Source organism: Pan paniscus, chromosome 2, assembly GCF_029289425.2.
Source record: "Pan paniscus chromosome 2, NHGRI_mPanPan1-v2.0_pri, whole genome shotgun sequence".
NCBI lineage: Eukaryota > Metazoa > Chordata > Mammalia > Primates > Hominidae > Pan > Pan paniscus.
The window spans coordinates 39,527,573-39,541,250 of record NC_085926.1 but is presented as its reverse complement, the minus strand read 5'-3'; the positions used below and the strand labels follow the sequence as shown (position 1 = coordinate 39,541,250).

At 41.8% G+C, this 13,678-nt stretch overlaps 1 long non-coding RNA gene across 1 annotated transcript; it reads right to left on the bottom strand.

Annotated features, from left to right (window-relative positions):
- Positions 1 to 3,799: 3,799 nt before the first annotated feature.
- On the bottom strand, positions 3,800 to 10,724 carry LOC129397536 (uncharacterized). Its single transcript, XR_008625022.2, has 3 exons — positions 8,982 to 10,724; positions 6,548 to 7,489; positions 3,800 to 4,801 (listed from the first exon to the last, which is right to left on the bottom strand). It is a non-coding gene; the product is annotated as an uncharacterized LOC129397536 (long non-coding RNA).
- Between the last annotated feature and the right edge of the window lie 2,954 nt (positions 10,725 to 13,678).

Sequence of the window (13,678 nt, the reverse complement as noted above, 5' to 3'; positions counted from 1 at the left end):
CTTTTTTCACTATTCCCCTGCACCCCTCGTCCCAGCCTCTCTTTGCTTTCACTTAGACTGACCCTGACACCCATTAGGCTCAGCAAATTACCTGGGCTGTACTGCCGCAAGGCTTCACAGACAGCACCCATTACTTCAGTCAAGCTGAAATTTCTTCCTTATCTGTTACCTATCTCAGCATAATTCTCATAAAAACACACATGCTCTCCCTGCTGATCGTGTCTGATTAATCTCCCAAACCTCAATCCCTAACAAAACAACTCCTTTCCTTCCTAGGCATGGTTAGTGCGGTCAGAATTCTTACACAAGAGCCAGGACCACACCCTGTAGCCTTTCTGTCCAAACAACTTGACCTTACTGTTTTAGCCTAGCCATCATGTCTCCGTGCAGCAGCTGCTGCCACCCTAATACTTTTAGAGGCCCTCAAAATCACAACCTATGCTCAACTTACTCTCTACATTTCTCATAACTTCCAAAATCTATTTTCTTCCTCATACCTGACGCAGATACTTTCTGCTCCCCGGCTCCTTCAGCTGTACTCACTCTTTGTTAAGTCCCACAATTACCATTGTTCCTGGCCCGGACTTCAATCCGGCCTCCCACATTATTCTGGATACCACACCTGAGCCTCATTACTGTATCTCTCTGATCCACCTGACATTCACCCCACTTCCCCATACTTCCTTCTTTCCTGTTCCTCACCCTGATCACGCTTGATTTATTAATGGCAGTTCCACCAGGCCTAATTGCCACACACCAGCAAAGGCAGGCTATGCTATAGTACAAGTCACTAGCCCGCCTCTTAAAATCTCTCATTTCCTTTCCATCGTGGAAATCTATCCTCAAGGAAATAACTTCTCAGTGTTCCATCTGCTATTCTACTACTCCTCAAGATTATTCAGGCCCCCCTCCCTTCCCTACACATCAAGCTTGAGGATTTGCCCCCACCCAGGACTGGCAAATTAGCTTTACTCAACATGCGAGTCAGATAACTAAAATACCTCTTAGTCTAGGTAGACACTTTCACTGGATAGGTAGAGTCCTTTCCTACAGGGTCTGAGAAGGCCACTGCAGTCCTTTCTTCCCTTCCTTCAGACATAATTCCTCAGTTTAGCCTTCTCACCTCTATACAGTCTGATAACAGACTAGCCTTTATTAGTCAAATCAGCCAAGCAGTTTTTCAGGCTCTTAGTTTTCAGTGAAACCTTTATATCCCTTACAGTCCTCAGTCTTCAGGAAAAGTAGAACAGACTAATGGTCTTTTAAAAACACACCTCACCAAACTCAGCCACCAACTTAAAAAGGACTAGACAATACTTTTACCACTTTCCCTTCTCAGAAGTCAGACCTGTCCTCAGAATGCTACAGGGTACAGCCCATTTGAGCTCCTGTATAGATGCTCCTTTTTGTTAGGCCCCAGTCTCATTCCAGACACCAGACTAACTTAGACTGTGCCCCAAAAAAACTTGTCATCCCTACTATCTTCTGTCTAGTCATACTCCTATTCACCGTTCTCAACTACTCATACATGCCCTGCTCTTGTTTACACTGCCGGTTTATACTGTTTCTCCAAGCCATCACAGCTGATATCTCCTGGTGCTATCCCCAAACTGCCACTCTTAACTCTTGAAGTAAATAAATAATCTTTGCTGACAGGACTATGCTGAATTTCCTTAGGCACTCTAATTAGATGTCCTAGGTCCTCCCAATTCTTAGACCTTTAATACCTGTTTTTCTCCTTCTCTTATTCCATTTAGTTTTTCAATTCATATAAAACTGTATCCAGGCCATCACCAATAATTCTAAATGACAAATGTTTCTTCTAACAGTCCCACAACATCACCCCTTACCACAAAATCTTCCTTCAGCTTAATCTCTCCCACTCTAGGTTCCCACGCTGCCCCTAATCCCACTCGAAGCAGCCCTGAGGAACATCACCCATTATCTCTCCATACCACCCCCAAAAATTTTCACCGTCCTAACACTTTACCACTATTTCATTTTATTTTTCTTATTAATATAAGAAGACAGGAATGTTAGGCCTCTGAGACCAAGCTAAGCCATCATATCCCCTGTGACCTGCATGTACACATCCAGATGGCCGGTTCCTGCCTTAACTGATGACATTCCACCACAAAAGAAGAGAAAATGGCCTGTTCCTGCCTTAACTGATGACATTGTCTTGTGAAATTCCTTCTCCTGGCTCATCCTGGCTCAAAAGCTCCCCTACTGAGCACCTTGTGACTCCCACTCTGCCAGCCAGAGAACAACCCCCCTTTGACTGTAATTTTGCTTTACCTACCCAAATCCTATAAAATGGCCCCACCCCTATCTCCCTTCACTGACTCTATTTTCGGACTCAGCCTGCCTGCACCCAGGTAAAATAAACAGCCATGTTGCTCACACAAAGCCTGTTTGGTGGTCTCTTTGCACGGACACGCATGAAACTGTCTACAAGAAAACCCACTTAGATATGAAGACATAGCTAGGTTATTGCCCCCACATGTGCCTGGCAACATGGCCGCCCCCACATATCCTCACATGTGTAGGACATCATGGTGCCCTGTATTTGCATATTAAAAGGTTAGGGTGGGAGGGCCAGTTTTTCGTGGCTATGTGAATGACATACCAGGTCAAACTAATCCCCTGAGCCCTATGCAAACCAGACACCACCTCCTCCAGCCTCCTCATATTACTGGCTGATTTCCATGGCACTCGGGGTTTCCTCTCTCAGCTTTGGAGCCCCGCTTCCTGTGTCTCTGTACAGGGGAATTTCTTCCTTCTTTCTCGCCTATTAAACTTTCTGCTCTTTAAAACCGGAAAAAAAAAAAAAGAGAGATATAGCTAGCTAGGTTAAAAGTAAAAGGGTGGAGAAAGATACCATTATATACTCACCAAAATAAAGCTAGAATAGCTTAATTTCTGGAAAAATAGATTTTAGAATGAGAAAGACAATCATTCATCATATAAAGCAAAAAATAATTTGAAGCCTAATTTTAAAATAATTATCACAGAAGAAAAGAAAAAATGAGTTTCAGGAAATCTTACTGTTTAAACTGAACTTTAATTTCATATATGCTTTTACTTAGATGTTCTGACTGTGAACATACATTTTTTAAATGAAGAACTCCTGATATTTTGCTTAAATAGAAATATTGCTTAAAGCCACATATCTTTCTGATTCCCACAAATAGCTTTTTACTTTGCAGAAGGGTTTTGTCTTTTCAGACCATTTGGTAGAGGGGCATACCAACATTTCATTAAAAGTGTTATATAGGCTGTATGCATTTAACATATTCTTTTCTCATTGTTGTATGATGAAGTCCAGGTGGAAATCCAAGTAGGAGTGAATTAAATTACATTTTTTGGCTACTGGTAATACTTTTCATGCTTGGGCTGAATGTAGATGAGAGAAGGGAATCTGTGAGTTTGTTTTCTTTTCTTACAGTGTTTCCCTGCTTGGGAGACACTAGAATTGGTGCAAGAGCATTTATACACATCTGCTCAGTCGGTTTTAAGTCACTTTATCTTTAAGTTAGAAGGTGATACTGCTTTATGAACTTACATAGGGTAAATTGGCTAAAAATCTTTGATTTCAAAGCTGGATTGATGATATATTTATATTTATTGCTAATGTATAGTCATAATCAAAGGACTCAAAAATAACAAAACATACATTTGCAACCAAGAACTATTATAATGCACTAGTGACCATTTTAAATAATCTGATTTAATTTATGTTATGCTAAGAGTTTTGAAGTTCTTAATAAATAGCTAAGAATACAGTCTTTCCAAGGGCAATAACTATAGATAGAAGTAATTTGTAATATGCTCACTAATCCATTTGTACTGAAATTGTTATTGGCTAGATATTATGAATGATTAAAAATCCAAAAAGAAAATAATGCGTATGGCCAAACTGTTACCTTGGTGCACCTTAAAATAGATGCATGGGTGTTTATAACAGTAATATTAACATGATTAATGCATGACTATGTGCAAATACTTACTGCAAATGGCATAGCATTTAAGGTGTCTGTAGCTCCTCTGGGGATTAAAAAAACCTATCTAGCACTGGAGAGCCTTGGATACTTTGGGCAAGACACTAAAGCTGGGTATGCGTCTTTTGTGTCTTTTTATGTCTCAGTTTCCTTGACTGTAACAACAACAAAAAAGTATCAAACAATTTCCTAAAGTGGTCTGGGAGGGTCAAATTAAATCAGCTGACAGATAAGAACATATTTTGGAGAAGATTAAAGAGTCATATTACATATGTGAATGAAGAACACGAGATCACCTCATAATTTAGAAGAACAAATGCTTTAATTTCATTTATTCTTCTGCCTGCCTAAGCAATACAGTAGATGCGACGTTGACGTTTTAAATACTAATGGTCTCTTTCCCAAACCAGCAAATAATTGATAAATGTCAAAACATGATAGTAATGTTCATGACAAATTATCCTCAAATAAAGGAACTTTTCTTATCTCTGGGATTATGTATAGACTAGAAACTGATCCAAAGTACCCGATTTGAAAAAGATGAGATGTGATGATATTGATGGGTCAAAGAATAAAAGTGACTAAAAAAAAAAGAAGATAAAGGTGCTGCAAAAGGAAAAAATTAACACCTGCTGACAACTTTTAGTATGTTGTATCTTGAATCCTGATATCGTCGCCCACATTTTTCTGTTAAGCAAAGTTCGAAGAGAAGTAAAATCAATTGATCTAAACTCTTTTGATTGGATTCCATTCTTGTTTTTACCAGCTTCAAGCTCATCCATTTTCCAACATATCACAACCTGTGAAAGAACATAAACAGAAGGCCAACAGCACAAACACTTCAGAAAAATATTCAGTTTTCCCTACTAAGAACACTGCCCCTAAAATATTTACTTTTAATATTTTCAGTCTTCATTTCCCATGGCATATGCTGAGTCTTGAAATTATTAAAGGTCCTGTTAAACTTGACCTATTTCTAAAATTCATAAAGTCAATTTTACAGTCAACAGACTCTTCAGAAAGATGCCAACATGAATGCTGACATTTCGGAGAGCCCTTATCATGAACTTACTTTACATCATGAAGTTATTGCTGTTGAGTCTCAATTAATTAGAGCTGTATGTCCAAAACTTCACCTGCCCAAATTCATGTGCAAAGGAAGAGAGAAGCCAGGACAGTAACAATGCCTTTCATTTGCTAATGATTTTCATAGTTTTAAGTTTAGATATTGTAGCTACAAACCTCAAAATATGCTGAAGAACTAGGAATTATATTTATGATTAAATCTAGTGAGAAACACTCAATAGAGATTTCCCCAAACTATAAATAACCCCACAAATTAAGAAACTCACAGCCACGCTGAAACCACAATTTGTAGTCAATAGCCAAAATCTAGTAAAATTTTTCACTAAAAAGGTAGACGGATATAGATAAATAAATGATAATAGGTGGTCCATGCCTCATCCCACCACCCAGCCCTGCTTTTTTGAAAGAAAGAAAAAAAAATTTCCCTCTCCCACTGCATATCTTCTGTAGCAATCAGACTTCTGAGTAGCTGTCTGCTGGTTGGGCACATATCCTGTAGTGGCCAAGGTGTTAGGCCCTGTCCCTGCACCTTTATCCCATGTAAGACTTATATACCCATTTGGAGCCTAGAACTTCTAGAGAATATCAGGGCAGGAAGTCATAGAGAGAAAATGGTGAAGCTTATGACTTTCTGAGAAGTTTGGGATACATAATGAGAGAACATGAGAATGACAGAAATATTTTTTCTTGACAGTCAAGTTGTAAATTCAATTTGTAATGAAATGGAGAAAACATACCTCAAGAAGTCAGAAGGGATTTCTATTTAGCAGGACCTATCTAAACAGATTAAACATATTGGTATCTAAAGAAGAAACTTCCTTAGAAAAGGGCCTGTATCAGTCATGCAAAAACCAGAGAGATCCCCTGAACACTGGAGTGTTAAGAAGCTAAACACTGTCCAGTGAAGATAAGGTCATGCCCAACAGAAGTAGTGCATTTAGGTTGTGGTGCAAAGACAGCTTTAATATGAAGATGGAGAAAGACATGGTGAATCCTTGATAATGGACTCTGAGTATTCCAATGCCATTCTAAGACCATCCCAACTGTAAGAGAAAAGCATCCAGCTATGATGTTGTGATGGTATTGATAGTGACAGGAGACAGACAAATTCCTAGGCAGACAGGGATGGGTCCCCAGTGAAACCCCACCTTCAAGCCAAGGACAGTTTAAAGCCTGAAAACCAAGCTGCCAGTTCCAAACAGAGTCCACAACTGAGTGAGCACTTCTATCCCAGTTTTACCCACTCTCTGGATTGGTTCCTTCTTAATTATGCCTTTTACCCAATTGAATGGTGCTTTTTCCAAGACCATCCATGGACCAATCAACACACACTACCCCATTCTAGACCCATTAAAAACCCTGGTCTCAGCCTCACAGATAGCAACCCACTTTTGGGTCCCCTCTTGATACTGAGAGCTGTCTTTCTGTCGCTCAATAAAATTCTACTCTGCTTTACTCACTCTCCAGTGTCCACGTGTGTTATACCTCTTGGTCGTGGGACAAGAACTTGGAACTCGCCGAACTGTGGGAGTGAAAGAGCTTAGTACTCCTGCCCGCTGAGCTGTAGGCAGCAGAGTACAAGAGCTGTAACACTCCCTCCCACTCAGCAAACAACAGGAGAGAAGCAGCTGCTGGGCGCCACTCTCGTTTGCTGAACTACAGGAGTGAAAAAGCCACAAGTATTGATCATTTATTTAATTCCCCTGGTTCTGATTCCACCCTTACCAATCAACCTTTGGATTATTTGGCTTCCTGCATGGCTGACTACAGGGAATATCTGTGGACCCCTTGGGCTTCAGAATGTTCTCTCCGTGGCAGAGATTTCACTGCAAATGAGAGTTGGGATTCTGATTACGATTTGAATTTCAACTAACTCTGAAAACAGAGAAAGACTGTCCTACTAATTTGAACTTTAAACATTTTGCTTCTTGAGACAGTTCTTGTAAATGATGGATTTGGCCTATTTACATTATACGTTAGTCTTATTCATGAGCTTTATTAATGTAAAATTTGCCTGAGAAATGAATCCATTCTCAGGGTGCTCAAAAACTAAACAAACGCAAAAAAGCTAAGGACAGGGCAACAGGAAGAACACCACTGGGTAAGGTCTGTTTGGGCAGGACTTGTGCTCCATCCTTTAATACAACCTGACATCACCACAGGCCTGGGAGCATATTCACAAGTAGAGGTGCCTCTCTATAGGTGGAGGCAGAAAGAGAAAGAGCCTGGGGAGCAGCAGGTGCTCAGATTGCCATTTCTCTTACCTTTCATCAGTTCAGATTGTCAGAGTCAGGCACTGGGATAGAAGAAACTTCTAACCCACCGAGTGGTAATGTAGGGAAACCTCCCAGTGGAGAAGTCGGCTTCTATTCAGGCCTCAAGGCTATAGCACAGGTGTGCAGCTGCACGTAGATAAAAAATATTACATATTGAGACTACAGAGTGTCTGCTCAGAGTAAGTTATTGTTAGACAGAAGATCAGGAAAAAAAATCTCATAATTGGTAAAAGGAGCACACGTGCTTCAACAGAGATGCAGAAGAGAAAGAATAAATATGTCACTGGAGAATCCAGGACCCCTGCTGAGAGCCTCCAACAATTCTTGCTACTGTAGGATGGAGGCCGAGCTCCTTTGCTCTAAGGACCTCAGGATTTCCGAATGCAGTTTCACTCTTTGCACTCACACATCTCAACCTGGAGAACCTAATATAGGAGTTCAGTGCCCTGGTGGGAGCTCCCTCTGTGCTAACTCCCCCTGTCCCTCAGGTGACAAGCTAATTCACCACAACCAAGTGATTTCCCATGTCTGCCTATGCCCTCTGCACTGCCAGAAGTCCCATCTCCACAGTCCTCTGCATTCCTTCACTGATAAAATACAGGTAAGAGGAAAATAAAGCAAACTAAGGCCCCTACCCCTAGTGCAACCAGATTGAGGTCAGGGAGAGGGCAGAAGAAATGACGGCCCTTGGAAAGCTCAACAGACTTCATAAATCTTTACATCAGTGTGGATCTGAAGTATGGGTGGTCATATGGAAAAAATTCATGACATTCCCAGCACAAGTCACCACCAGGATAGACAGTGAGTGTGCACATTATTTATGTGAAACTTGGGTATATTTGTTTCCATTGCTGCTGTAACAAATTACTACAAATTTAGCAGCTTAAAAAAATACATATTATTATCTCACAGTTCTACAGGTCAAAAGAAAGAACTACGACTGGGCACAGTGGCTCATGCCTGTAATCCCAGCACTTCGGGAGGCCGAGGCAGGCAGATTGCTTGAGCCCAGGAGTTCGAGATCAGCCTGGCCAACAAAGGGAAAACCCGTCTCTACAAAAAGTGCAAAAATTAGTTGGGCATGGTGGCATATGCCTGTACTCCCAGCTACTTGGGAGGCTGAGGTGGGAGTATTGCTTGAGCCTGGGAAGTAGAGGCTGCAGTGAACCGTGATCGCACCACTGCACTCCAGCATGGATAACAGAGTGACACTCTGTCTCAAAAAGAAAGAAAGAAAAAGGAAGGAAGGAGGGAAGGAAGGAAGGAAGGAAGGAAGGAAGGAAGGAAGGAAGGAAAGAAAGAGAAAGAAAGAAAGAAGAAAGAAAGAAAGAAGAAAGGAAGGAAGGAGAGAGAGGGAGAGAGGAAAGAAAGAAAGAGAAAGAAAGAAAGGAAAGAGAGAAAGAAAAAGGAAGGAAAGAAAGGAAAGAAAAGAAAAGAAAAGAAAGAAAAAAGTTTTTAAGAGTGGACTTGACTGGTCTCGTTGCTCTGGGTTTCATAGGTGGAAATTAAGGTGTCAGCCTGTGGGAGGCACTGGAAAGAATCTGTTTCTAACTCATTCAAAATGTTGGCTAAATTAAGTTCCTTGCAGCTATAGGATGGAAGCCTCTGTTTTCCTTACCAGATGTCAACTCCTAGAGGCCACTCTCAGGTCCTTGCACTTGGCCCATGCATCTCAGAGACAACAAACGTGTGTCAAATCCTTCTTATGCTTCCAATCTCTCTGATTGCTTCTTCTGCTGCATCTTCCTGCCTCCTTCCAGAGAGTTATCTGCTTTTAAGAGTTCACATGATTAGATTAGGCCCACCCAGGTAACCCAAGATGATCTCTCTGTCTTAAGATCTACAAACTTAGTTACACCTGCAAAGCCCCCTTTGCTGTATTCATAAGCTCTAAGGGTGAGGATGTGAACACTTTGAAGGGGGCATTATGTTGCCTACCAGACTTGGCTTATGTCTTAGTTGGATTCCACAGAAGCAGACCTTGAGATGAAAGTTTGAGTGATAGTAATTTATTAGGAAGTAATTTTCTCTAGGGAAAACCTGGAGAAGTGAAGGGGAAGTGGGATCAGGAAAGAAAAAAGGTCAAGCAATGTATGATGCCCAGCTAAGTCCCCAGAGGAAACTTTGGCTTAACCTCACAATGTCTCTGGAGGCAGGTTAGGCACATGTCGGGGACAACGAAAGTAGAGTACTTCTACTTTACATCCATCTATCACCAGTCAAGGGCTGACCCTGGGAAGGACATAAATTCCCAGGCATATCTTGGTCTTCATGGGCACAGGCCAAGCAGGCCCCTCAGCCTTCGGGCAGTCATTGACAAAGGTGCATTTGCTGGCTATTGGGAGGGAAAGCATGTGGAGGGCCAGTATGCACAAAAATGGTAAAGGAATCAAAAGATACAGAGAGAGTGCACTAAGAAAGTCAGCAACAACTTTTATGCAGAGGATTTCCACCAGGGAACAGGACTCAGTACCCTGGAAATCAACTCTGTAGAATTATTTCTGGGGTAACTAACAAGCTAAGAACCAAGTAGCCATAAAGCTCCAGAATCATATAGAAATAGAAACCCTTAGCCACCAGCCACAGGAGCAGGGGTTAAAATCCACAGAAGCAACAGAGAAGGCCAGATTGCCTAGAGCTGCCGGGTTCCCTATTCCTGAGTTTTGAAGAACTTTTAGCAACAGATTCCTTGCCATGAATCCTAGCTCTTGATTTTATATATGCAATTATTTCATTCTGGAATGTTCTTACTCTCTGTTTATCCAAGTCTACATATAAGTCTAAGCCCAGTTGAAATGTCTTGTCATAATTCTCATTATATTAATGCTGCTGCAACATCTTTCTTGTTATTCTGTCCCTGCTTGTCACACTTGACCTACATATTTCAAGACGGTCTTCACCCAGTTCCCGTCTTCATTTTTTAGACAGATAAGGCCCTGTACCCTGAACCACTTAACCACCTTACTTCTGCTTCAAGCCTGATGAACTTGATAAGGTAACCCTAAGTTCCCACACTTAGCTTCATACTCCCTTCAAATTAAGCAATCCAACCCTCCTGTGGGAAACCCCTATAGGCAATGCCCTGAATCCCAGTCAAGGCTTCAGCCCACAGTTTCCTCCCTCTCTTTTGTTTCCAATCTGCTGGTTGAGCTCATGTGTTCTGGATGTCCCCTTCCCCTTCCTGTTGACCTGAAAGGTGTACTGTTCTCATGTCTCAGGGTCTGTGAGTAATAAATATAATTGTTTTGCCATTCCAGTTTGAATGTTTCTTACTATGCCACACCTGACTACACCAAAACTAACTTAAATACCTAACCTAACAGGTCACAATATCCCTCTTCCCTCATGAAGAAGGCCCCTGGTTCCCTCCACTCTAGATGCCCCAGGACCTTGTAAAAATCTCTTTTGTGAAATGTATGACTTTGTATTTTGCACCATGCTATTTATGTGCACAGCTTATCTGCTTGGCTACACTATGCGGCTAGGAAGCAGGGATTGTGCTGCGTCAGCTCCATGCCCAGTGCCTGGCACAGGGCCTCACACACAGTGGTGCTCAGTGTGCACCCACTGAGAGCCACATGAGTGAAATCTTCCTGCTCCCCATCAGCAGTGCTACACATGGTGCCCAGGGAAGATGTGGGCCCACTCCAGAGCTCAGGCCACCTGCAGTGTTATTTGAGATGTGCTCCCATTCTTTTCTTCCACTATCTGTGCCCATCCACAGCCTATTTCCTGGCATCAAAGCTGACTGCAGCAATTCTTCTCGCATCCTGTGATTACTCACAATTCTGAATTTTCTGCCCTTACCAAATAGATTTTATCAACAGCATTTCTGCATTTCCAGCAGTTTTGGTTTCCAGAAAGCAAACTAAGGACAGAGAGCAAGAGAGAGAGAGAGAGCACATCATTCCTAACATCTCCAGCAGTAATCTGGAAGAGACAGCCATAACTACTGATGACAGTGAGGCAAGGAAGAGCCTCAAGCCCAAGTTCCAGGCCTTCCTTCGCTTGCCCCTCTCCCAGGCTCCACAGGCTATGAGCATGAGGTGTCAGTCCTCTAGTCAGCAGAGGCTCAGAAGTTTTCATTCAGCTCCACTGGCCTACAGTATCCCCTTGCCAGAGCTACTCTCTGAGGAGCAAGCTTTCCACTGAGTGAGAGATCCAAGCCTGCTCCAGTGAGTCTGAGGCCAAATTTAGCCAAACTGGTCTAGCCTTTGTAGACTGCATGCTTTGACCTGAGCCCTGCCTCTTCTCCTTACCACCTTGCTAACTCTGGGAAAATGATTTAGACTCTGTAACTCTGCAAAAAAGAGACTCAGCTACCAAAGGGAGTTCTCAAGGTCATTTATCTCATAGGGGAATGTGAAACTTAACCGACATGACTGATCTACAAATGTGTTGAAAGCTTCTGGGTGCTACATATGTTAAGAAAACTATTCAAGTCTTCAATTCAAAAACAAACAGCTCTAAAGTCATTTCCTGGGTCGTTCCATCAGGAAGCGAGTGGACATTTTCAAACAGATGAGGTTCCTTTGAGCATGGCTGCGCCAGATGTGAACTCATCTATGCACAGCCATTGATTGATTCATTCAATATACATTTATTGAGTACTTGCAACATGCCAGATACTTTTCTGGGAGCTGGAGGCAAGTCTGAAGACAAGGAGACACCAAAGGATTTAATTTCTGTAATCTAGGCAAGAGATGATGATGTCCTGAGATAATGGCAGTAGGGATAAAGTACACAGATTTAATTGATCTTTGAGAAGCAGAAGTAATACATCAGTTTGTTTGGATGAGGGAGAGGAATGTCGGCAAAAGAGGGGATGTAGTCAAGGATAACTCCCACTCTCTGGATTGAGCAGCTGGATAGATGATGATGTCAAATACAGAGATAGGGACTCTAGAAGAAGCAGGTTGGGTAGGGGAGGAAGTGAGTTCAAGTTAAGTCACAATGAGCTTTAAGTCCCTGTGGAACATCAGATGAGAGATATTTGTCAGATGATTGGATCTGGAACTGGGAGAGAAAGCTGAGTTCAGCAGATAGACCTGGGAAACACCAATATATAGATGAGAATGGATGGGACCATCCACTGAGCATCTACTACACATAGAGATACAAAGATGGACAGTCTCTGTCCTCAAGAAGTTCACAGTCTAAAGCAGGAGACAAGCACAAGAGTTGACTCTAACATAATAATAATAATGGTACTGTATAGTGGATAAAGTCAGTACAAAGGATTACTGAAACCCAGAGAAGGAAGATATTAATTCTTCCTAGGAAGTTTGGATGAAGCTTTCAATAGAGTTGACATTTGCTCTGAGCCCAAAGGCTTTGCTAGAAGATAAAGGGGGTGAGTGATTTAGAGGTGATGGAAAGAGCCAGAAGAGAGGATCTGAGAAAACAAGACGCAAGAAGTGCTGAGTTGTGGCATTTGAGCAGGTGCTGGGTGCAGTGTGGAAGAGGGAAAACCCAACCTGCTTCTTCCAGAGATTGCAGATGGAGAGGAAAGAAATGAGGCTGGGATGGCATATCAATGTCCACTTATGCACACTAAAGGGATTGGTTGTAATTCGATGGCCAGTGAAGATTGGCTTGTGTTTGTTTGTTTTATAGCAAATACATATAAACAAGTCTGCATTTTCAAAGGATAACTCAGGCAACATTGTGAAAACTGGATTGGAGGAGAAACTGGTTAGAGCTATTGTGTAAGAGTGTGAGCACATTTTCTGTTGTTTTCTACACTTGCTGTAGAGAACCAGGGATCCTGGAAGAGAATTAGGGCTTATGACCTAATTCTATGATTAGCCCTTTCTGAGTCTTTGTGCAAAACACTTTACATTTTGGGAACTATAGCTATAAAATGAGCTTTATAATAGATCTACTTTATTCAATGTATTCTGTGAGGATGCAGTAAGAAAATACATGGAATACATTGAAAAGTATTCGGTGGGTTTTATGGAGAGTTATTTTGCATGCGTGGTAGGACAGGATATCTGGTGGAATCAAGTCAGGAGTCTGAGATCATATTAGCATCAGAGCTCTTCAAAACTTGGCCATGGAAGGTCATCAAAATTAGTAGGAGGACAGTTTGTTTGTATTGTTAATGTACCTATCTGAAGACTTTAAAAGAGCTAAATCAATTCTGCTCCAAGGGAGACTATAGATCTCTCAATGCCCTTCCAAGAAAGAGTAAAAAACCATGATCCATTTGGTCTTTAGCGTCTTAAAGAGCGTCACCCATAATGAGAGACAAATGGAAGGTGGTGGAGTGTTGAGGTTAGAGGATACCCAGGGGAACTGGCATGGAAGAGA